The sequence below is a fragment of the Heterodontus francisci genome, chromosome 9 (assembly GCF_036365525.1).
Source record: "Heterodontus francisci isolate sHetFra1 chromosome 9, sHetFra1.hap1, whole genome shotgun sequence".
Taxonomy (NCBI): domain Eukaryota; kingdom Metazoa; phylum Chordata; class Chondrichthyes; order Heterodontiformes; family Heterodontidae; genus Heterodontus; species Heterodontus francisci.
In genome coordinates, this window is record NC_090379.1 from 7,693,782 (window position 1) to 7,716,138 (window position 22,357).

Sequence of the window (22,357 nt, forward strand, 5' to 3'; positions counted from 1 at the left end):
CCTCCCTTCTCTTCCCCCCCCCCTCCCTTCTCTTCCCCCCCCCCTCCCTTCTCTTCCCCCCCCCCCTCCCTTCTCTTCCCCCCCCCCCTCCCTTCTCTTCCCCCCCCCCCTCCCTTCTCTTCCCCCCCCCCTCCCTTCTCTTCCCCCCCCCCTCCCTTCTCTCCCCCCCCCCTCCCTTCTCTTCCCCCCCCCCCTCCCTTCTCTTCCCCCCCCCCCTCCCTTCTCTTCCCCCCCCCCCCTCCCTTCTCTTCCCCCCCCCCCTCCCTTCTCTTCCCCCCCCCCTCCCTTCTCTTCCCCCCCCCCTCCCTTCTCTTCCCCCCCCCTCCCTTCTCTTCCCCCCCCCCCTCCCTTCTCTTCCCCCCCCCCTCCCTTCTCTTCCCCCCCCCTCCCTTCTCTTCCCCCCCCCCTCCCTTCTCTTCCCCCCCCCTCTTCCCTTCTCTTCCCCCCCCCCTCTTCCCCTTCTCTTCCCCCCCCCCCTCTTCCCTTCTCTTCCCCCCCCCCCTCTTCCCTTCTCCCCCCCCCCCCTCTTCCTTCTCCCCCCCCCCCCCTCTTCCCTTCTCTCCCCCCCCCTCTTCCCTTCTCCCCCCCCCCCTCTTCCCTTCTCTCCCCCCCCCCTCTTCCCTTCTCTCCCCCCCCCCCTCTTCCCTTCTCTCCCCCCCCCCCCCCCTCTTCCCTTCTCTCCCCCCCCCCCCCCTCTTCCCTTCTCCCCCCCCCCCCCTCTTCCCTTCTCCCCCCCCCCCCCCCCTCTTCCCTTCTCCCCCCCCCCCCCCCTTCCCTTCTCCCCCCCCCCCCCCTCTTCCCTTCTCCCCCCCCCCCCCTCTTCCCTTCTCCCCCCCCCCCCCTCTTCCCTTCTCCCCCCCCCCCCCCCTCTTCCCTTCTCCCCCCCCCCCCCCCCTCTTCCCTTCTCCCCCCCCCTCCTCCTCCTCCTCCCTCTTCCCTTCTCTTCCCCCCCCCCCCCCGACCGCACGCGCTCTTGCCCCGCCCCCAGTTCAGGAGCGCGGGCGGACCTCGCGCCGTTTCCGTTCGATTGCCGCGTGGAGCCCGGCGCGTGCCGGGGCGGGGGGAGGGAGAAGAGTAGAGTTGGCGGAGAAGTGAAGCCAAATAGCGTGGGAGATTAAGATAAAATAGGAGCGGGCACAGACTGGAAAATAAAACGGCGAGGGGGGAGAATGTGAGTTTTTTTCCCTCCCGGATTTTCCCTCTTTTTTTGGTCCTGATTACCCGACACACCCACCCTGTCCCAGCAGACATGCTGGGACAGGGTTGGTGTGTCGTATATGTTTGGTCATGATCCTTCACACTGATGAATCAGCCTGTCTTTTACTGCCCCTCATTTGTGTTTTCTTGTATGATTAACTAAACAGCCTGTCTTTTACTGCCCCTCATTTGTGTTTTCTTGTATGATAAACTAAAGAAGTGAGTGAAATGCTATGGAGTGTGATTTTGAGAGGAGAGTGCGATGGCCTGCGGAGAATGAGGCGAGGAATTGAGGTGGGGAGAGGGTGGAATGCATTTAGTTATCTGTCCTTCCGAAGTAATTGTACCATCTTACAAGATACTTGGGGTTGTACATACACAAATCTTTGCTGATAGCAGGACAAGTTGAGTAGGTTATTTTTTTTATGAGCTGAGACTTTTCACCTTAAACAGGCTTAATTAATAAGAAAGGAAGTTACGCTAAACCTTTACAATCACTGGTTCAGCCCCAGCTGGAGTATTGTGGCCAATTCTCGTCACCATACTTCAGGAAGCTTTTCAAAACTTAGTGTTCACAGAGAATTTACTCGAATGCCATCGAGGATGAGGGACTTGAGTTACGAGCAGCAACTTGGTTGCTCTCCTCAGAAATATAGATGGTTAAGGGGAGGTATAATACAGATGTGCAAAATAGACTAAATAAGGAGAAACTGTTTATTGTGGTGGGAGGGTCAGTATCCAGAGGACGCAGATTTAAGTGATTGGCAAAGAAACCAGAGGAGAAATTGTTTTATGCAGCAAGTTATGATTTTGGAATGCACTGCCTGAAGAGCAGTGAAAACAGATTCACTGGTAACTTTCAAAAGGTGACTAGATAAGGGGGCGGCGCAGTGGTTAGCATCGCAGCCTCAGAGTTCCAGGGACCGGGTTCGATTCTGGGTTCTGCCTGTGCGGAGTTTGCAAGTTCTCCCTGTGACGGCGCGGGTTTTCGCTGGGTGCTCCGGTTCCTCCCACAGCCAAAGACTTGCAGGTTGATAGGTAAATTGGCCATAGTAAATTGCCCCTAGTGTAGGTAGGTGGTAGGGAAATGGGATTACTGCAGGGTAGTATAAATGGGTGGTTGTTGGTCGGCACAGACTCGGTGGGCTGAAGGGCCTGTTTCAGTGCTGTATCTCGATAAATAAAATAAATAAATACTTGAGGAAAATTTGCAGGGCTTATGATAAAGCGACAGCAATAATTATGGGTGATTTTAATTTACATATAAACTGGAAAAATCAGATTGACAATAGTAGCCTGGATGAGAGTTCATAGAATGCTTTTGAGTTAGTTTCTTACAGCAGCATGTTCTGGAACCAACCAGAGAGCAGGTTATATTAGACTTGATATTGTGTAATGTTTAATTAATGACCTCAGAGTAAAGAAGCCTCTAGGTAGCAGCGACCATAATATGAATGAATTTACATCCTGTTTGAAAGAGAAGAGTGGGTCTAAAAACTATTGTTTTAAACTTAAATAAGGGCAACAATGTGGGCATGAAAGCTGAACTAGCTGAAGTGAATTTGGGTTACTAGACCAGGAGATAGATCAATAGAGAAGCAGTGGCAGACATTCAAGGGGATATTTCAGAATACTCAGGATAAATACATTCCTACTATAAAGAAAAATCCGAAGGGGAGGACCCACTATCTGTGGTTAACTAAAGTTAAAGAAACATCAAACTTAAGGAAAAAGCATATAATTGCACAAAGATGAGTGGGAGGTCAGATGATTGGTCAGAATGTAAAGAAAGGCAGAGAATGACTAAAAGGTTAATCAGGAGAAAGAAATTAGAGTATGAGAGGAAGCTAGCTAGAAACAAAAACGGATAGCAAGGGTTTCTAAAGGTATTTCAAAAGGAAAAGAGTAAGTTGGTTCTCGAGAGAATGAGAATGGGGAGTTAATAGTAGATAATAAGGACACAGCAGATAAAATGAACAAATATTTTGCTTCTGTCTTCACTATAGAGGATACAAAAAAAGTTCCAGTAATAGCTGTAAATCAGGAGGTGGAAGGAAGAGAGGGACTTGGTGAAATTACAATCACCAGGGAAGCGGTACTGACCAAACTGATGGAGCTGTGAGCTGACAAGTACCCGGGTCCTGATGGGCTTCATCCTAGGGTCTTAAGAGGTGGATAATGAGGTAGTAGATGTGTTTGTGTTGATTTTTCAAAATTCGCTAGATTCTGGAAAGGTTCCATCAGACTGCAAAGTAGCAAATATAACCCCTCTATTCAAGAAGTGGGGAAGGCAGAAAACAGGCAACTATAAGTCAGTTAGCTTGACGTCTGTCGTGGGGAAGGTATTCGAATCGATCATTAAGAAGGCACTTGGAAAAACTCAAGGTAATCGGAAATAGCATGGCTTTGTGAAAGGGAGATCGTGTTTAATCAATTTATTAGAGTTCTTTGAAGGAGTAACGTGCTGTGGATAAAGGGGAGCCTGTTGACGTACTGTACTTTGATTTCCAGAAGGCATTTGACAAGGTACCACAAAAGGTTATTGCGCAAAGTAGGAGCTCATGGTGTAGCAGGTAAGATATTAGCATGGATAGAAAATTGGCTGGCTGGCAGTAAAGAGAGTATGCATAAATGGGTCCTTTTCTGATTGGCAGGATGTAACAAGTGGAGTCCAGCAGGGGTCTGTGCTGGGGCCTTGACTTGTTACAATTTATGTCAATGACTTAGATGAAGGGAGTGATGGCATGGTAGCTAAATTTGCAGATGACAAGATAGGCAGGAATGTATTTTGTGAAGAGGACTTGAGGTTGCAGACCAATATAGATAGGTTGAGTGAGTGGGCAAAAATCTGGCAGATGGAGATAATGTGGGAAAGTGTGAAGTTGTTCACTTTGGCAGGAAGAATAAAATAGCAGAATATTATTTAAACGGAGAACGACTGCAGAAGTGTGAGGAGCAGAGGGATCTAGGTGTTCTAGTGCATGAGTCACAAACTTAGAATGCAGGTATAGCAAGTCGTAAAGAAAGCTAATGGATGCAATCCTTTAGTACGAGAGGAATTGAAAATAAAAGTAAAGATGTTATGGTTCAGTTATACATGGCAGGGACCACGTCTCGAATACTGTGTGCAGTTTTGGTCTCCTTATTTAAGGAAGGATGTTAATGCGTTGGAGGTGGTTCAAAGGAGCTTTACTAGATTGATACCTGGAATGAGTGGGTTGTCTTATGAAGAAAAGTTGGACAGATTGGGCTTGTTTTCACTGAAGTTTAGAAGAGTGAGGGGAGACTTGATTGAAGTATACAAGATCCCGAACAGTCTTGACAAGGTGGATGTGGAAAAGATGTTTCCTCCTATGGATGAGTCCAGAACTAGGGGACACTGTTTTAAAATTAGGGGTTCCCTTTTAGGACAGACACGAGAAGAATTTTTTTCTGAGGGTTGTGCAACTTTGGAACTCTGCCTCAGAGGATGGTGGAGGCGGAGTCATTGAATATTTTTAAGGCGGAGGTAGATGGATCCTTGTTAGGCAAGGGAATCAAAGGTTATCGGGGGTAGATGGAGTATGGAATTTGAGAGAGAAACAGATCAGCCATGATCTTATTGAATGCACAGCAGGCTCGAGGGACTGAATGGCCTACTTCTAATGCGTATGCTTGTATGTAAAAAGGGAGTGGGGTGGTGGTGTTGGGACTAGAATAGAAATAGGATAGACTAATTGGGTAGCTCTTTCAAAGTTCCAGCACAGGCACCAATGACCACCGATGCTCCTCATTCTGTGATACTATGAAGAAAGTATTGAGAGAAGAGATAAGGATTGAAAAGGGGGGGTGGGTAGGTGGTGTTCATGGGATGTTGAGTAAAGTGTGTTCAAATTGAAGGCTACAGGGCTAAATAACTGAGGGTAAGGGCCTCTAACTAAGAGGAGGGAGGGAGAGAGGTACTTGAAGGTGATGGGAGAAGATAGATGGGCTGGTGAGTATAGCGGTCCCCATGTGGGAGCGATGAACTTCAAGAACGGGAGAGGAAGAAAGTGATAAGATGAGGATTTGCGTAAGTGAGATAGATGTGTGTGGCCCTAAGATTGGTGGGAGAGGATGTCGGGGTGATGGATCTAGGAGGTAAGAGGTCAGAGTGATCTGGGAAGGGGGAGAAGATGAAGGAAAGTGTGATTGTCATAGAGTCAGAGTTTTACAGCACAAACAGGTGCTTCGGCCCAATGCGCCTGTGCCGACCATCAAGCACCTGTCCTAACGAATCCCATTTCCCCGCACTTGGCCCGTAGCCTTGTATGTTATGGCGTTTCAAGTGTTCATCTAAATACTTCTTGAATGTCGTGCGTGTTCCTGCCTCTACCACCGCTTCAGGCAGTGTGTTCCAGATTCCAATCATCCTCTGGCTGAAAACAATTCTCAACTCCTCTCGAAGCCTTCTGCCCCTTACCTTAAATCTATGCCCACTAGTTATTGACCTCTCTGCTAAGGGAAAAAGTTTCTTCCAATCTATCCTATCAATGCCCCTCATAATTTTGTATACCTCAATCAGGTTCGCCCCTCAGCCTTCTCCGCTCCAAGGAAAACAACCCCAGCCTATCCGGTCTCTCTTCATAGCTGAAATGCTCCAGCCCTGGCAACATCCTGGTGAATCTCCTCTGCACCCTCTCCACTGCAATCACATCCTTTCTATAGTGTGGTGACCAGAACTGTACACAGTATTCCAGCTGTGGCCTAACCAGCGTTTTATTCAGCTCCATCATAACCTCCCTGCTCTTGTATTCTATGCCTCGGCTAATAAAGGCAAGTATCCCATATGCCTTCCTAACCACCTTATCTACCTGTGCTGCTGCCTTCAGTGATCTATGTACTCCCTAGGGTCCTACCATCCATTGTATATTCCATTGCCTTGTTAGACCTCCCAAAGTGCATCACCTCACACTTCTCAGGATTAAACTCCATTTGCCACTGCTCTGCCCATCTTTCTCGCCCATCTATATCATGTAGTCTAAGGCTTTCCTCCTTACTATTTACGACACCACCAATTTTCGTGTCGTCTGTGAACATACTGATCATACCTCCTATATTCACATCTAAATCATTAATATACACTTCAAACAGTCAGGGTCCCAGCACTGATCCTTGGGAGAAGTGAGGTGCAAATGAATAGCAATGAGATTGTCGGGCAGGTTTTCATTTGCTTTGGGGAGGGAAGGAATTCTGATGAGAAAGAGGATGCAGCTTTAAGTTTCATTCTTTCCTCTTGGCAGCTCTGAAGTGGGTATGGATCCTCAAATGCTGTTATCTTCTTGGAACAGTTGTTTTCAATCATTTTTACTTGTTTTCGTTTCAGGTCTTGGCACTTATTTTGCAGCATCGAAGTTCTGATTGGGGAATTACCCACCAACTTGTACGCCAAGCAGGCATTAAGATAGTATTGCATTATATTTGGAGCAAAGTCTTGTGGAAGGTGATCTTATGACTAGAAGTTTTTTAAAAGTTACCAAATTTTAAGTGTCCTAATTTAGATAGGAGTTCATTAGGATGAATTTTCATACACTCCACAAAATGAAGATGGGAGGGGGAGGATAGGGAGAAATAAGCTGTTGAACCTTGCCTTGGTCTGTATAGGTCCCAGTGATCTCATTGCTACTGTTTCTAGGATGAAAGTATTGAAGGAGTTACAAGAATACTTTGCTAGGTGTGTTATTTGAGCGTTTGTTGTTCTGTTACTGGTAATTGAACACCTTTGAGTTCCTGAGTTCATTTAAAGCCTTGCAAAAAAAGCTTGTCTGTGTTGAAAGGAGAAGTTGGGGGTGGGGGTGTGATTTTTCGGAGTGAGAAAAAATAGTAAATCATGGTCAGTGATATTGAATACCTTCTCGAGCAATGGCACCTTCGTCTTGTGTATATTGGACCGCAGAAGAAAATTGCTCATTAAACACAAAGGGCAGCGGTGCCTCAAAATAGCACTCTGGCAAAAGAACCAGAGGGGAGATGAGCAAAATTTTTTTTAATGCAATGAGTTGTGATTGTGAACAGATTCAATAGTAACTTTCAATGGGGAATTGGATAAATACGTGAAAAGGAAATTTTACAGGGCTCTGAGGGAAGAGCTGAGGAAGTGAAGTTAATTGGATAATTGCCGTGATGGACCGAATGGCCTCCGTCTATACTGTATGAGTCTATGAAATGGCACTCCCACAGAATTCTGTTACATAAGTGTTGGAATGTATATTGTTTTAAGTGCAGGATATTGTTTGCTGCCTAACTCGTGTACATGGTGAGGATTACCACTAAATGGAAGGAAAGTATTGGCTACGCCCAACGTGCAAGACTGTTCTTTCATAGTGACTCACAGGTATTTCTTCATAAATGGCAGTGTTTCAGAGGGTGGGTGGGATCACTGCGTCAACATCAACCACAGGCTGGCGATAGCTAAGAGCAGCTGTCATCAGAACAAAAAAAAGTGTCTATGGTATATCCATTTTTTATAAAAAGAAAAAGGATGTCCTGGAGCGATCTTCAAGGCTGTCATTTTCCCTTGGGGTTCAAGTAACAGTTCAAAAGTGCTCAAGCTTTGTGGTTTATAACGTCATCTGATCCCTTGATCAGATTGCATCCTGTAAACTTTCTCCTGAGTGTTATTTTCTGAAAAGTGCACGTTATCTCTAATTCTCATGTGTTATAATAAAATTGGGAGTCTGTATTTACAGCAGAATCTTTTAACTTGCTGTCCCTGCTTCATTCTGCTTTTTCTCATTTATGGATTTACTGACTATTGTCCCCTCCTTTTATTTTGTTCACTAAGTTTGCCCTAGGTTCCAATGATGTTACTATCCTGGATTGCTACACTGAAATGCAAATTAACAGATCTGATGGCTTGCATCACTGTTGCTGCTTACCAGCCTTCAGCCTGTTCTTTAGCACAGTGAAAGGCAGATGTGGGCCTGGGTCTGGTTGTGTGTCATATTGGGCTTTGGTGGGATGGGGGTGCGGTGCAGTGCGGGGAGATTGTTTTTGTTAGTGTAAGTGTTGAATGTGGTAACCTGGTACTTTGTTACCTTGGAGGTTAGTATTCAGCTGATGTGTGTTATCCAAACCACTAGTATAATGAAATTACTTAAGGGGATTTCTACCTTATACCTCAGTGGTGTCTCAAGCTATTTAATGTAGACTTTGGCAGACAAAGGCATGCTTGAGGATGCATTTCACCTTAGTGAAATGATTGCTAAATCAGAAAAGAGTAGTGAGGGGGAAATCTGGGGACACTGGCAATTAGATTTTTTTCCCAAGGGCTGAGTAAATGTTAAATGGGAGCAAAGATGCCTGGCAGAATTGGCAGGAAATATGACGGGAAACTGCCAGTTGTGAAACATTGAAATATTGCAGTGCTGTGTGATGGGCTCCATTGCTTGGTGTAAAAGGCCAGTGGACTGCTGAGCCAAATAGACTACTAGAATTCTCAGTTTAATGACCAATCTGTATTGAATTGGTTGATCTTATTTATAGGACTTCATTGGCTGTAAAATTCTTTAGTGCATCCTGAGGTCATGGAAATGCTATATAAATCCTAGTTTATTCTTGGTGGCGATACAAGAGCAACAATATAGTTGACACTTGGTGCACTTAGGCTAGAAAGGAGACCTGTGCCTGTTTGCTATCCAGTGCCCCCTGCTGGAAAGTATGACTGCCTGATACAGACAGGATTAGGGTCAACTGCGATGCCCCATTTGGTCGAATAGCTAATCACATTTCCTGGACACTTATGGATGCTTCGTTGAGTTCCTGGAAACCAACTATCCCCCACAAAACCGTACCTCAGCATGATTCCACTTGGTGAGGAGGGGAGAGAATTGCAATTGGAAAGGACAAAGGTAGATCGAGGTGTTCACTTTGGCTACTACAATTGCATCTAGTGTGGGGTTTCCAAGCATTCAATGAAAATGTTGGGTTGGAGTCAACTGTTGGGGTGTGGAGGTATGTAGTGATGGAGAGATGTCAGAGTTTGAGAAGGTCTACAACTTGAGACAAAAGTAAATGAGCCTCCAGCCACCTTGAGACCTTTTTTTTTCTGATTCAGGAGCCAAATGTTTAACTAAACCAGTGAGGGATTGGAATGTTAACATTCAGAAAAACTCTAGATCATTAATTTCGTAAGCACTAGTCCCATTTAAGGTGACATCCAGACCTTAAAAGGGAAATTTTGGGGAGCCCTGCTTTGCATCTGCCATTGCCTCTTGTGTCTCCCAATCTCTGCTCCTTTACCCTACCTCGCCATGTAATGTTCTTCAATTCTTATCCACGAACACTCAGGTTACTTCTCTTGCATTAGTTTGGTGCTGCCTGCACAAAGTTCTCAGACTATTTGCATTTTAAATAATTTGCATTTGAAATAATTTATATATTTTTTGGAGAAAGCTGAGAACATGTGGTGAGAGGTGGAGGAATGTGCAGTGATGTCAGTCCCTAATCTACACCATGTTAATTTAAATTGCATATTTCTGTCAAGCTCTCAACCATTTTACACTGAATGTGTGGCTTGAACAAAAAACTTGAGACAATCTTCATCCTGTTAGTGATGCTGACATCATATCTTGGGGGTATGAAGTCTGACATAAATGTGATGTAAATTGTTTCCATGGATGTCTGCATGCCTGCTGCAAAGAACAAGTAGGGAAGAGGAGCATGTAATTTCAAGGCAAGTTAGTTCTTTGCTTGTTTAAATGGGAGTGATGTGACCTTTGACCTCTTCAGCACACTTCGGAATGGAGGGGAAGTTTGCAATTCCTAAAACAATAGTTCAACTAAAAGATTTTCAGTGTAGTGTTCATATAGTTATAAAAAGTTTAGAATGGTATTCCAAAAGATCCCATGGCACGATTCAAAGAGCAAGGGAGTTCTCCCAGGTGTTCTGGCCAATATTTATCCCTCAACCAACACCACAGAGACAGATTGTCACATTGCTGTTTGTGGCAAATTGACTGCCACACTTCCTACATTACTACAGTGCTGACATGCCATTGGCTGTAAAGTGCTTGGGATGTCCTGAGGCCATGACGAGCGCTACAGAAATGCAATACTTTCACTTTTTTCACTGGTGTGGTATTTGCTCCAAGGACTTACTGGGACAAAAAAAAGTGACAAATCTGGGCCAACATGCCCAATTATCCTCTGATTTATGATTACAACTCTGCCAATGTTTATTTCTCAAACATGCGAATTAGGAGCAGGAGTAGGCCACTCGGCCCTTCGAGCCTGCTCCTCCATTCAACAAGTTCATGGCTGAACTGATTATTCCACATTTCCACCTACCCTCGATAACCTTCAATCCCCTTGTTTATCAAGAATCTTAACCTCTGCCTTAAAAATATTCAAAAACTCTGCTTCCACTGCCTTTTGAGGAAGAGAATGCCAAAGACTCACGACCCTCTGAGAAAAAGATTTCTCCTCATCTGTCTTAAATGGGCAACCCCTTATTTTTAAACAATGACCCCTAGTTCGAGATTCTCCCACAAGGGGAAACATTCTTTCCATATCCACCTCAGGATCTTATATGTTTCAATCAGGTTGCCTCTTACTCTTCTAAATTCCAGCAGATACAAGCCTAGCCTGTCCAATCTGTAAGACAGCCCGCCCATTCTAGGTATTAGTCCAGTAAACCACCTCTGTACTGCCTCCAAAGCTTTTACATCCTTCCTTCAATGAGACCAGTACCGTACACAGTACTCCAGATGTGGTCTCACCAATGCCCTATATAGCTGAAGCATTACCTCCCTACTTTTGTATTCAATTCCGCTCATGATAAACAATAACATTCTATTAGCTTTCCTAATTATGTGCTGTACCTGCATACTAATTTTTGCAATTCATGCACTAGGACACCCAGATCCCTCTGCATCTCAGAGCTCTGCAATCTCTCTCCATTTAGATAATGCTTTTTTATTCTTCCTGCCGAAGTGGACAATTTCCCACTTTCCCACATTATACTCCATTTGCCAGGTCTTTGCCCACTTTGTAGCCTCCTTCTGTCCTGTTCACAACTTACTTTCCTACCTATCTTGGTGTCATCAGCAAATTTAACAACCATTCCTTCGGTCCCTTCATCTAAGTTATTTATGTAAATTGTAAAAGGTTGAGGCCCCAGCACAGATCCCTGTGGCACACCACTCGTTACATCATGCCAACTAGAAAATAATTAATTTATGCCTACTCTCTTTCCTGTTAGCTAACCAATCTTCTATCCATGTCAATATGTTACCCCCTACACCATGAGCTTTTATTTTCTGAAGTAACCTTTGACGTGGCACCTTATCAAATGCCTTCTGGAAATCCAAGTACGGTACATCCACCAGTTCCCCTTTATCCACAGCACAGGTAACTCCAGTAAATTGGTTTAACATGATTTCCCTTTCACAGAACCATATTGACTCTGCCTGATTACCTTGAATTTTTCTCAATGTCCTGCTATAACATCTTTAATAATAGCTTCTAACATTTTCCCTAAGATGGATGTTAAGCTAACTGCCCTATAGCTTTCTGCTTTCTGTCTTCCTCCCTTTTTGAGTAAAGAAGTTACTTTCGCGCTCTCTAACTCTTTAAACCTATGCCAGTGATCCAGTTTAAAAACTTTGGGGAAAAAAAAAGTGACAAATGGACAGAATAAATGTTAAATCTTTTTTTGTAATTTTGAATGATATTGCTGTATTTCATTGGTTGTTGTCAGGTTAGCCTACCAGAAGAAATTAACCTGGGTTTATATCGCTCTTTTCATGACCTCAGGTTGTTCCAGCATGGTTTACAGGCAGTTATGCAATTTTTGAAGTTTGTCACTGGCAGTATAGGAAAGATGGCAGCCAATTTGCACAAAGCAAGCTCCCATAAACAGTAATGTCATAACCAGATCATCTGCGTTAGTGGAACCAGTTGAGGGATAAATATTGGCCAGTACCAGGAAAACATTGCTGTTCTCTGAATAGTGTCATGGAAACTTTCACATCAACTCAAAGAGATAGACATGCCCGCTAGTGTCTCGTCTCAAAGACGACAATGCCGCAGTGCTTTACTACTCACCAATGTGGCTGTTTAGGTTGTGGGCTACTGCCTTTAGACTACGCTCAACACTGGGATTTCCTCTTTAAAAAAAAAAACACTGATTCTAGAGTGTTGTGAAAGTGACTGACTGTAGGGGGTGGGGGTGCAGTGATGCATAAGTGTTGCTCCCCATGTTTCCCACACCTTAATGTTGTGCTAGCTGACCCAAAAGGATGGAAGCCTGTGTTTTCCTCTGACTCTGACCTAAAAGAATTGCGATCCAGGCAAAAAAAAAACTGCTGTGATAATTTTGAGGGTTGAAATTTGCTGCCTTTAGTTTTGGTGGTGCACCACTGGTGGAGTACTGCCTATCTGTCTCTGATGGCACATTGTTAATACTAAAACACTGTAAAGTGAAGAGTACTACTTGAATGGAGGCACATGTGCTTAAATGCATTTGTAGTGGTGCTGAGTTTTAGAGGAAACTGGAGTGTTGGGTGTTGCATGGCTTTTGTAACTTAACTGCATGTACATAGAGTTTACTTGCTGGCTTCAATTATCTAAGTACTTTTGAAAAATAAAATTGACGTTGGTTTCAGTGTATCTCACAATCTGCTTTGAGATCTGGAGTATGTGTTGGCTCCTGCTGACATACAAAGTGCTACTTCACCACTGAGCCACCTAGTTAGACAGGTCTTTGTGAAGCTTGTGCAGCAGTCTCCCTGCACTCCAGTATTTTCACGTAGCATGTTGTCCATTCAGTGGAAGGAGTGTTGAGTGGCTGAGCTCAGCGGCAATTAAGAATTAAATGTTGAAAAGAGTTGGATGTCATCAACTTCTTGATGTGTTAACTGCCTTATGACATGCTTCAGCCTATTCATTGAGAATGAAAGAAAACCCAGGATGGGGAGGTGGATTGGGAAGGACATTTGGCTCATTAAACATGCTCCTTCCTGTGAAATTTCTCCTTGACCTCCTGAGGTAATCTAGTGAAACTCAGGATATCAGTCTAACATTACAGCCTTGCATTATTTAAGCCTGACTGGTTGTACACTCCAGATATTTCCATTATATTTAACAGTACAGGTACCATGTTATGTATAAGTACACATGGATCTACACTGCGGCAAAATGGCTGCAGTTGAGGTGACTGTGCAAGCCAACTACTTAAGTTGCTCCGACAGCTTGAAGTTCCATAGCAAGTTCACACCCATTTTTGTATTCTCCATATAAAACCTCAAACTTCTAAAGGCACCTCTACAATATTTGTGCGTCTGCTTAAAAAAAGTTTAAACTAAATTTTGTGTGGCTTAATGTATCGAGAAATGCTTAAATGTTCTCATTGTAGTTCTACTTCCATGCAGACTATCTAGGTATTATAAGAACTGTTTTAATATTGCCCTTTGTAGTTCAGAATCTCCCTGAAATCCTCCACTGACTAGTTTAATGAAATAATGGCTCCTGTATTTTAAGGGGATTTCGGCTGCTAGCCGATGTCTCTTGCTTGAATGTTGTGTAACTAATCCATACAAAAATGTTTAATGCCTACGAGCTACCTAAATATTCTCTTTGAGCAAAGTTAACATTTTTTGAGAAAAATACTTCAAACATAGGTTACATTTTTTAAATGCATAGTTTGTATAATCTGGTTTATCTGCACCCCAGCCTAGTTGTGTCAAAGGTAATAGAATAGTCCTGCCTTTGATATCGCATTTGAATGTAGCTAGTCAGGACAATAAACTTCTGAAGCGTGCTGACTGTAATTGACTCTGGAGTTTATTGTAAAAGGATCCCTTACATGGCAGAAAGTAGGGCCTACCACCTGTTGCCTTTTCAACATTTTCTTAACCTTTCTATCTGCTGCCGCCCCCCAAACTCCTTCCATTGCTGCTTCAAAGAATTGGGTTTGTTATTTGAAACTTTAATAATGTTCATTTAACTTTGGACTCTGGGAATTTTCTTTTCCTGGATTATGGTTCAGTGTACTTACTGGCTGAAACAGAAGTGATGGCTTTGGCTCGTCGTGCTTGTATTCGGTGTGGAGATGATAGCTGTCTTTTAATGTCCTTTAAAAATGATTCCGTTCTGGCACAATGTAAACTTCAGTGTTTTTAAAATATAAAGCTTAAACTTGGATTGTTAGTAACATTTTACTTTGTTTATTTTTCTCCCCCACCCCCCAACCCATGTCATACAGTTGTGAATCTTCTATTCCAAAAATTGCCATGAAGATCAAACTGATTCTATTTGAAAAGTAAACTGATTTATATATTTTTTAAAAACTGGGTGTCACTCCTGACCTACTGTAAGGGTAGGGGGCAGACTTGATCTTGGCACATTCCTGACCACGCTCGTGTTTATTTTGGGGGGGTGGGGGTGGTGGTGTTGTGGGGGGAGAGAGAGACAGGCTACGCACTTCCTTGTATGCTGAGGTGGGAAAATCATTGAGACTTCCAGGCTTCCTGCCTCATTACATCATGCGACTGGTCAGGGGTGTTTGCAGATGTCTGCAGTAACTTGTTGCCCTATTAGCTGAGTTGAGAATGTTGCATTGTTCTGGGGGTGGGGTGGGGGCTAGCAGGAGGAGGAGATCATGGTGTAAACAAAAATAAGAAAAGTGGAATCTCATGATGAGCAGTGCCAGAGATCTGGAATTAGGAATTGATCCTTTCACCAGAAAATGGTCTACAGTGTGAAAAGAAGAATGAAACATCTTGTGTTTACACAGTGCCTTTCAAAACCTCAGGAAATTCCAAAGCACTTGACAGCCAATGAAGTACTTTTGAAGTATAGTCATGTTGTAATGTAAGAAACACAGCAACCAATTTGTGCACTGCAAGTTCCCACAAAGACCACTGTGACTAGATCATTTGTTTGTGATGTTGGTCAAGAGATAAATTTTGGGGGACTGTTGGGGAGAAACTCCTCGGTTTTCCTTCGAATAGTTACGTGGGATGTTTTACTTCCACCTGAGGGGGGAAATGGGGCCTTTGTTTAATGTCTCATCCGAAAGAAGTTACCTCTGACAGTGCAGCACTCACTCTGTGTTGGCCTAGGTCATGTGGTCAAGTCTCTGGAATGGGACTTGAGCCCATGACCAGACATGATCTCGTTGAATGGCAGAAAAGGGTCAAGGGGTTGAGTGACCTACTCCAGTTCCAATGTTCTGACTGAGGCGAAAATGCAGCCCATTGTGTGTGCTTTGTGGCAGCTAAAGGCAAATGAATTACGGTACTGTCCGCCAATTTAAAAAAGAAAATAGGATTATTTCATGATTAACATCAAGTGTTGTCACTTGAGATTTTAGTGCAGTATAATGTGTGAAGAGAAACTTCCTCACATCAACTCGGGACCCCATGAGGTCTCATGGCATCAGGTCAAACATGGGCAAGGAAACCTCCTACTGGTTACCACCTACTGCCCCCCTTCAGCTGATAAATCAGTACACCTCCATATTGAACACTACTTGGAGGAAGCACTGAGGGTGGCAAGGGTGCAGAATGAACTCTGGATGGGGGACTTCAATGTCCATCACCAAGAGTGGCTCGGTAGCACCACTACTGACTGAGCTGGCTGAGTCCTAAAGACATAGCTGCTAGACTGGGTCTGTGGCAGGTGGTAAGGGAACCAACAAGAGGGAAAAGTATGCTTGATCTCGCCTTCACCGATCTGCCTACTGCAGATGCATCTGTCCATGACAGTATTGGTAGGAGTGACCACTGCACAGTCCTGGTGGAGACAAAATCCCATCTTCACATTGAGGATACCCTCCATCGTGTTGTGTGGCACTACCACTGTGCTAAATGGGATTGATTTCGAACAGATCTAGCAATGCAAAACAGGCATCCATGAGGTGCTGTGGGCCATCAGCAGCAGAATTGACTTTACCACAATTTGTAACCTCGTGGCCCGACATATCCTCCATTCTACCATTACCATCAAGCCAGGGCACCAACTCTGGTTCAATGAAGAGTGCAGGAGGGTATGCCAAGAACAGCACCAGGCATACCTCAATGAAGTGTCAACCTGGTGAAACTACAACCCAGGACTACTTGCATGCCAAACAGCGGAAGCAGCATGCTCTAGACAGAGCTCAGTGATCTCCTAACCAACGCATCAGGTCTAAACTCTGCAGTCCTGCCACATCCAGTCGTGAATGATGGTGGACAATTACACACGAGAAGGTGGCTCCACAAATATCCCCATCCTCAACAATGGGGGAGCCCAGCACATCAGTGCAAAAGATGAGGCTAAAGCATTTGCAACAATCTTCAGCCAGAAGTGCCGAGTTAATGATCCATCTCGACCTCCTCCTGAAATCCCCAGCATCACAGATGCTAGTCTTCAGCCAGTTCGGTTCACTCCGAGTGATATCAAGAAACTACTGAAGGCACTGGATACTGCAAAGGCTATGGTCCCTGACAACATTCCGGCAATAGTACTGAAGACCTGTGCTGCAGAACTTGCGGCACTCCTAGCCAAGCTGTTCCAGTACATCTACAACACTGGCATCTACCCTGCAATGTGGAAAATTGCCAGATATGTACTGTACACAAAAAAAAAAGACAAGTTCAATCCGGCCGTTTACCACCCCATTAGTCTACACTCAATCAGTAAAGTGATGGAAGGTGTCGTCGTCAGTGTTATCAAACAGCACTTGTTTAGCAATAACCTGCTCGCTGACGCTCCGTTTGGGTTCCGCCAGGGCTATTCAGCTGCTGACCTCATTACAGCCTTGGTTCAAACATGGACAAAAGAACTGAACTTGAGGTGAGAGTGACTGCCCTTAACACCAAGGCAGCATTTGATCGAGTATGGCATCAAGCAGCCCTAGCACAACTGGAGTCAATGGAAATTGGGGAAAACTTTCTGTCGCTTGGAGTCGTACCTAGCGCAAGGGAAGGTGGTTGTTGGAGGTCAATCATCTGAGCTCCAGGACATCACTGCAGGAGTTCCTCAGGGTAGTGTCCTCGGCTCAACCATCTTCAGCTGCTTCATCAATGACCTTCCTTCAATCATAAGGGCAGAAGTGGAGATGTTCACTGAACAATGTTCACCAATCCCAACGACTCAAATACTGAAGCAGTCAATGTAGAAATGCAGCAAGACCTGGACAATATCCAGGCTTGGGCTGATAAGTGGCAGTAACATTTGTGCCAGGCAATAACCATCTCCAACAAGAGACAATCTAACCATCTCCCCTTGACATTCAATGGCATTATGATCGCTGAATCTCCCACTGTCAACATCCTGGGAGTTATCATTGACCAGAAACTGAACTGGAGTAGCCATTATAAATACTGTGGCTACAAGAGTGGGTCAAAGGCTCGAAATCCTGAGGCGATTAACTCATCACTTGACTCCCCAAAGTCTGTCCACCATCTACAAGGCAAAAGTCAGGAGTGTGATGCAATACTCTCCACTTGTCTGGATGGGTGCAGCTCCAACAACACTCGAAGCACAACACCATCCAGGACAAAGCAGCCCGCTTGATTAGCACCCTATCCACAAACATTCGCTCCCTCCACCACCGACGCAGTGGCAGCAGTATGTACCATCTACAAGGTACACTGCAGCAATGCACCAAGGCTCCTTAGACAGCACCTTCCAAACTCGTGACCTCTACCACCTAGAAGGACAAGGGCAGCAGATGCATGGGAGCGCCATCACCTGCAAGTTCCTCTCCAAGTCTCACACCATCCTGACTTGGAACTATATCGCAGTTCCTTCACTGTCGGTCAAAAACCTGGAACTCCCTAACAGCACTGTGGGTGTACCTATCACACATGGACTGCAGTGGTTCAAGAAGGCAGCTCACCATCACCTTCTCAAGGGCAATTAGGGATGGGCAATAAATGCTGGCCTAGTGAGCGATGCCCACATCCCAGGAACGAATTTTTAAAAATTGTCTGCTTGGAGTAAATCACTTCAAATGTGGGTTGTGTCTGGAGTGAACATTTTGAACTAAAAGTTGCAGGTGTCACCAGTGATTGGGGCAATTTGAAATGGTGAATTGAGTATCACAGACAAAACATATTGCACAACTATAACTGGGCTTGTGTGTTTCTTTCTTGTAGTATAACGATAGTGTTAGCAATATGCTGAATAAGAACATAAGAAATAGCAGCAGAAGTAGTCCATAAGGACTGTCGAGCCTGCACCGCCATTCAGTATGATCATTGTTGATCTTGGGCTTCAACTCCACTTTCCTGCTCGCTCCCCATATCCCTCAACTCAGACGCCAAAAATCTGTCTATCCCAGCCTTAAATATATTCAATGATGGAGAATCCACTACCCTCGGTTGGAGAAATCCAAAGATTCGCATCCCTTTGAGTGAAGAAATTTCTCCTCATCTCATTCCTAAATGATTGTCCCCTTATTCTGACACTGTGCCCCTGTGTTTTAAATTCCCCAGCCAGTGGAAACACAATCTCTGTTTACCCTGTCAAGCCCCTTCAGAATCTTGTATTTCATTGCGATTACCTCTCATTCTTCTAAATTCCAGAGAGTATAAACGCAATTTACTCTTATCATAGGATAACCCCCTCATCCCAGGGACCAATCTATTGAACCTTCGCTGCACTGCCTCCAATACAAGTATATCTTTGCTTAAAAATGGAGACCAAAACGGCGCACAATATTCCAGGTGTGGTGTTACCAAAGCCCTGTACAATTCTAGCAAGTCATCTTTATTCTTGAATTTTAAGGTCAACATGCCATTTGCCTTCTTAATTGCTTCTTGTACCTGCATGCTAACTTTGCTCCTTTGAGTACACCCAAATCTGTCTGTACATCAAGATTTACAAGTTTCATGTCTTTTAAAACACATTCTGTTCTACTCTTACGACCGAAGTGAATATTCTAATCCATCTGCCACCTTGTTGCCTACTCACTTAACCTGCCTATATGTATTTGCAGCCTCCCTATCCTCATTTCCAGCTACCTTTGTATCATCAGCAAACTTCGTTACATTACTTTGTCTCTTTGTCTAAGACGTTAATATAGATTGTAAATAGCTGAAGCCCCAACACTGATCCTTGTACTCTACTAGTTACAGCCTGCCCCAGTTATGCTTACTCTTTGCTTCTTGTCAGTTAAACCTATGCTAATATATTACTTCCAACTTCTTGAGTCCTTATCTTGCCTTTTGTGTGGCACCTTATCAAATGCCTTTTGGATCCAGGTATACTACATCTACTGGTTTCTCCTTTATCTACCCTCCTAGTTATATGCTCAAAAAACTCAAATTTGTCAAACATGATTTTTCTTTATTTAAAACCATGTTGATCTTTGCCTGATCATACAATGATTTTCTAAGTGCATTTGATTCCAGTACTTTCCTGATGACTAATGTTTGGCTAACTGGCTTGTAGTTCCTGATTTTCTTTCTGTTCCTTTCTTGAATAGTAGTGTTGTTAACTTCTAATCTGCTGGGACCATTCCAGAATCCAGGGAATAAGCTGAGTGACATTGTTAAAGGCCACTGGGAAGCAAGCTTGGAGTTTTGAATGGATTAGTTTTAGGAATTGTCACACTCAGTGTTGTGATTAATATTTATCTCTCAACCAACATAATTAAAAAGAAACAGGTGATCTGGACGTTATCACAGTGCTGTTTTATGGGATCTTGCTTTGTGCAAATTGGCTGACGCATTTCCTACTTTACAACAGTGACTACAAAGTACTTTATTGTAAAGTGCTTAGAAAGTCCTGAGGTTGTGAAAGATGTTATATAAATGCAAGTCTTTTTTCCTCCTTTAATGGAATGGTTCTACATTGTTGGGATTCAGATCTAAATACTGTTTATAATTCACTTCCACGCATCTAAAAGTAATTCATTGAGTGATGTCCTTCCTGCAATGCTTTGAGGCTGAAGAAAGCGCTTGCATTCATGTAACACTTTTCACAATCTCAGGATGTCCCAAAGTGCTTTGCAACCGATGAAGTAATGTCGGAAACGCAGCACGCTCTCGAACACCAATGAGATAATCAGATAATCTGCTTTAGTGTTTGTTGAGGGGTAAATATTGGTTGGGGAGAACTTCCCTGCTGTTAATTGAAATAGTGCTGTGCTGTCTTTCACATATACCTGTGAGGGCAGATGGAGCCTCAGTTTAGTGTTTCATCTGAAAAATGGCAAAAGTTACAACACTCCTCAGTACTGCACTGGGGGGTTAATTCTGGACTTGTACCAGCAACCTTCTAACTCTGAAGTGAAAGTGCAACCCATTGAGCCATAGCTGGCATTATATAAATGCAGTTATCGTTTAACATACTCTGTTGCAGCTGATATGCATTAGGTAGTGATTGACTTGAAGCATTTAAAAAAAAAAATGCGCACTCATTTTGTGTGGGGTAATGTTCTAGAATTAGAGCCAAGCCTCCATTTAAACAGTGTAATCAATGCAGACCATCCATGGTGAAAATGACTGTTTACTGAAGGTAATGGCAGTTTGAACCTTCCATTAGAGCGAGACTGTAAGAGTACAGTACTCCAAGGCTAAATGACAGCTTCTCTGAGGCGCAATTGTGAGCTTGGCCTGCGTTGCTAGGATGCAGCTTTAATAGTCTCTTTGAGTAAGTGATTATGCCCCCTGGACAGATACTCCAGGAGCTTGTGCACCTGTGCAATCTTCATTTGGGGATAGAGCTCCTGATTAATCTCTTGGAAGAACTGTTTTACATGTAGTTTTGTTCAATTTGTAATTTAAGAGGAAAAATCCGATTCAGAAAACAATGTATTTCTTTCCTTGCTGTAGCCACATTTAGAATGTGCATTGAGGTCCTATATAATTCTCTGCTGGGTGAATGCGTTAGAGGTATGTGTGGTGAGGCTGTGTACATACATAGGTGCTTTGAGCCATGGCCACCAGGGGCTTATAATGCCAGATTTACCCACTATCCACTTGCTGTGTTGCCATTGTGATTTGTCATGTATGTGTTTATCTGTAATGCTTGAAAAATAATTAGTTGAATTATATGTAGGAGCACTTACACTCACTAATCAATGTGAGCCCAAAATAAGTGATTCAGCTGGTTCAGTGAGTTGAATTTACATAGTGGCTTTAACATAATAAGGTCCCAAGGTGCTTGATGAGTGTTATCTACTGAGCCATACAAGGAGATATGACAAATGTCTGAAAGCTTGGTCAGTGAGGTTGGTTTTAAAGAAAGCTAGGGAGGGAATTCCAGAGGTGAGGCCTAGGCAGCTCATCAGGCTGCTGTAGCTTTATACCTTTTGGCCTTGCGAAGTCTTCGATTCCTAACTGTTCTGTGTAGCCTTGCCAGCCAGTGATTTTCTCCAGCTTGTATACTCTACGGTTGTGCTGGCAGCTTCTAGTCCTGGAGGGTTTTGTGTGGTCTTCCTGATTTTGCTGTGTGCCAGTCACCATCTGGGCTTGCTTTGCAATTTTCAGTCCGATTGACCCCACAGCCCTACTACAGAGGTCAGTGGTGTCGGGGCGGTATGGGGAGATTCGGGCCAGGTGGGCAGTGTGATCATTTTGCACGTACTCCACATTCCAGTCAGTGCAATCAAAACAGTTTTCTAATGTAAAAGATACATCTGTTGCTGTCCGAGATGTCTATATGTTTTCTAATTCATTCTCTAGATGTGGGTGCTGCTGGCATTTATTGCCGATCTGTAGTTGTCCAGAGAAGGTGGTAGTGGGTCTTCTCCATGAACCATTACAGTGTGACTTGCTGGGCCCCTTAGCCTAGCTGAGTAAACCATGCTGTCTGGAACTGGAGTCGCACACTGGGTAAAGACAGCAGGTATCCTTTTCTGAAAGGATATGAGTGAACCAGTGGGTTTTTGCAATCCGTTCTCAAGCTGCCATAGTGAGATTTGAACTTATTCCCTCAATCGTTTGTCCAGGCCTCTAAATCACTAGTCCAGAAACATAATCATTGCAGCACCATACTTGAATTATAGATATGTATATTTGTACTTTACTGCCTCCAGTATGAAGATCAGGGAAGATACCAAAAATAAAGCAAATAGTGCAAGAACCCCCTCCAGCAATTGACCACGTACATTTTCTAAAGCCCATCTGGCTGCTGGACAAATCTCTTGAGCAGTAGGGCTGAGAGTGCTGATCGAGGGGATTGTTGGCCAATGTAAATGGGCCGTGAA

At 44.0% G+C, this 22,357-nt stretch overlaps 1 protein-coding gene across 3 annotated transcripts in view; it reads left to right on the forward strand.

The window, feature by feature from the left end:
• The window catches only part of jag2b (jagged canonical Notch ligand 2b), a 244,731-nt gene that overhangs the window by 4,983 nt on the left and 217,391 nt on the right, over nucleotides 1-22,357 (forward strand). The window contains exon 1 of one of the 3 annotated variants that reach the window (XM_068038509.1): nucleotides 3,724-3,770. The exons of the other annotated variants lie outside the window; for them this stretch is intronic. The gene's annotated coding sequence lies outside the window, so the exon portion shown is untranslated. Of the gene's footprint in view, nucleotides 1-3,723; nucleotides 3,771-22,357 lie in introns of those variants that run through there. 3 annotated transcript variants of the gene reach the window in all.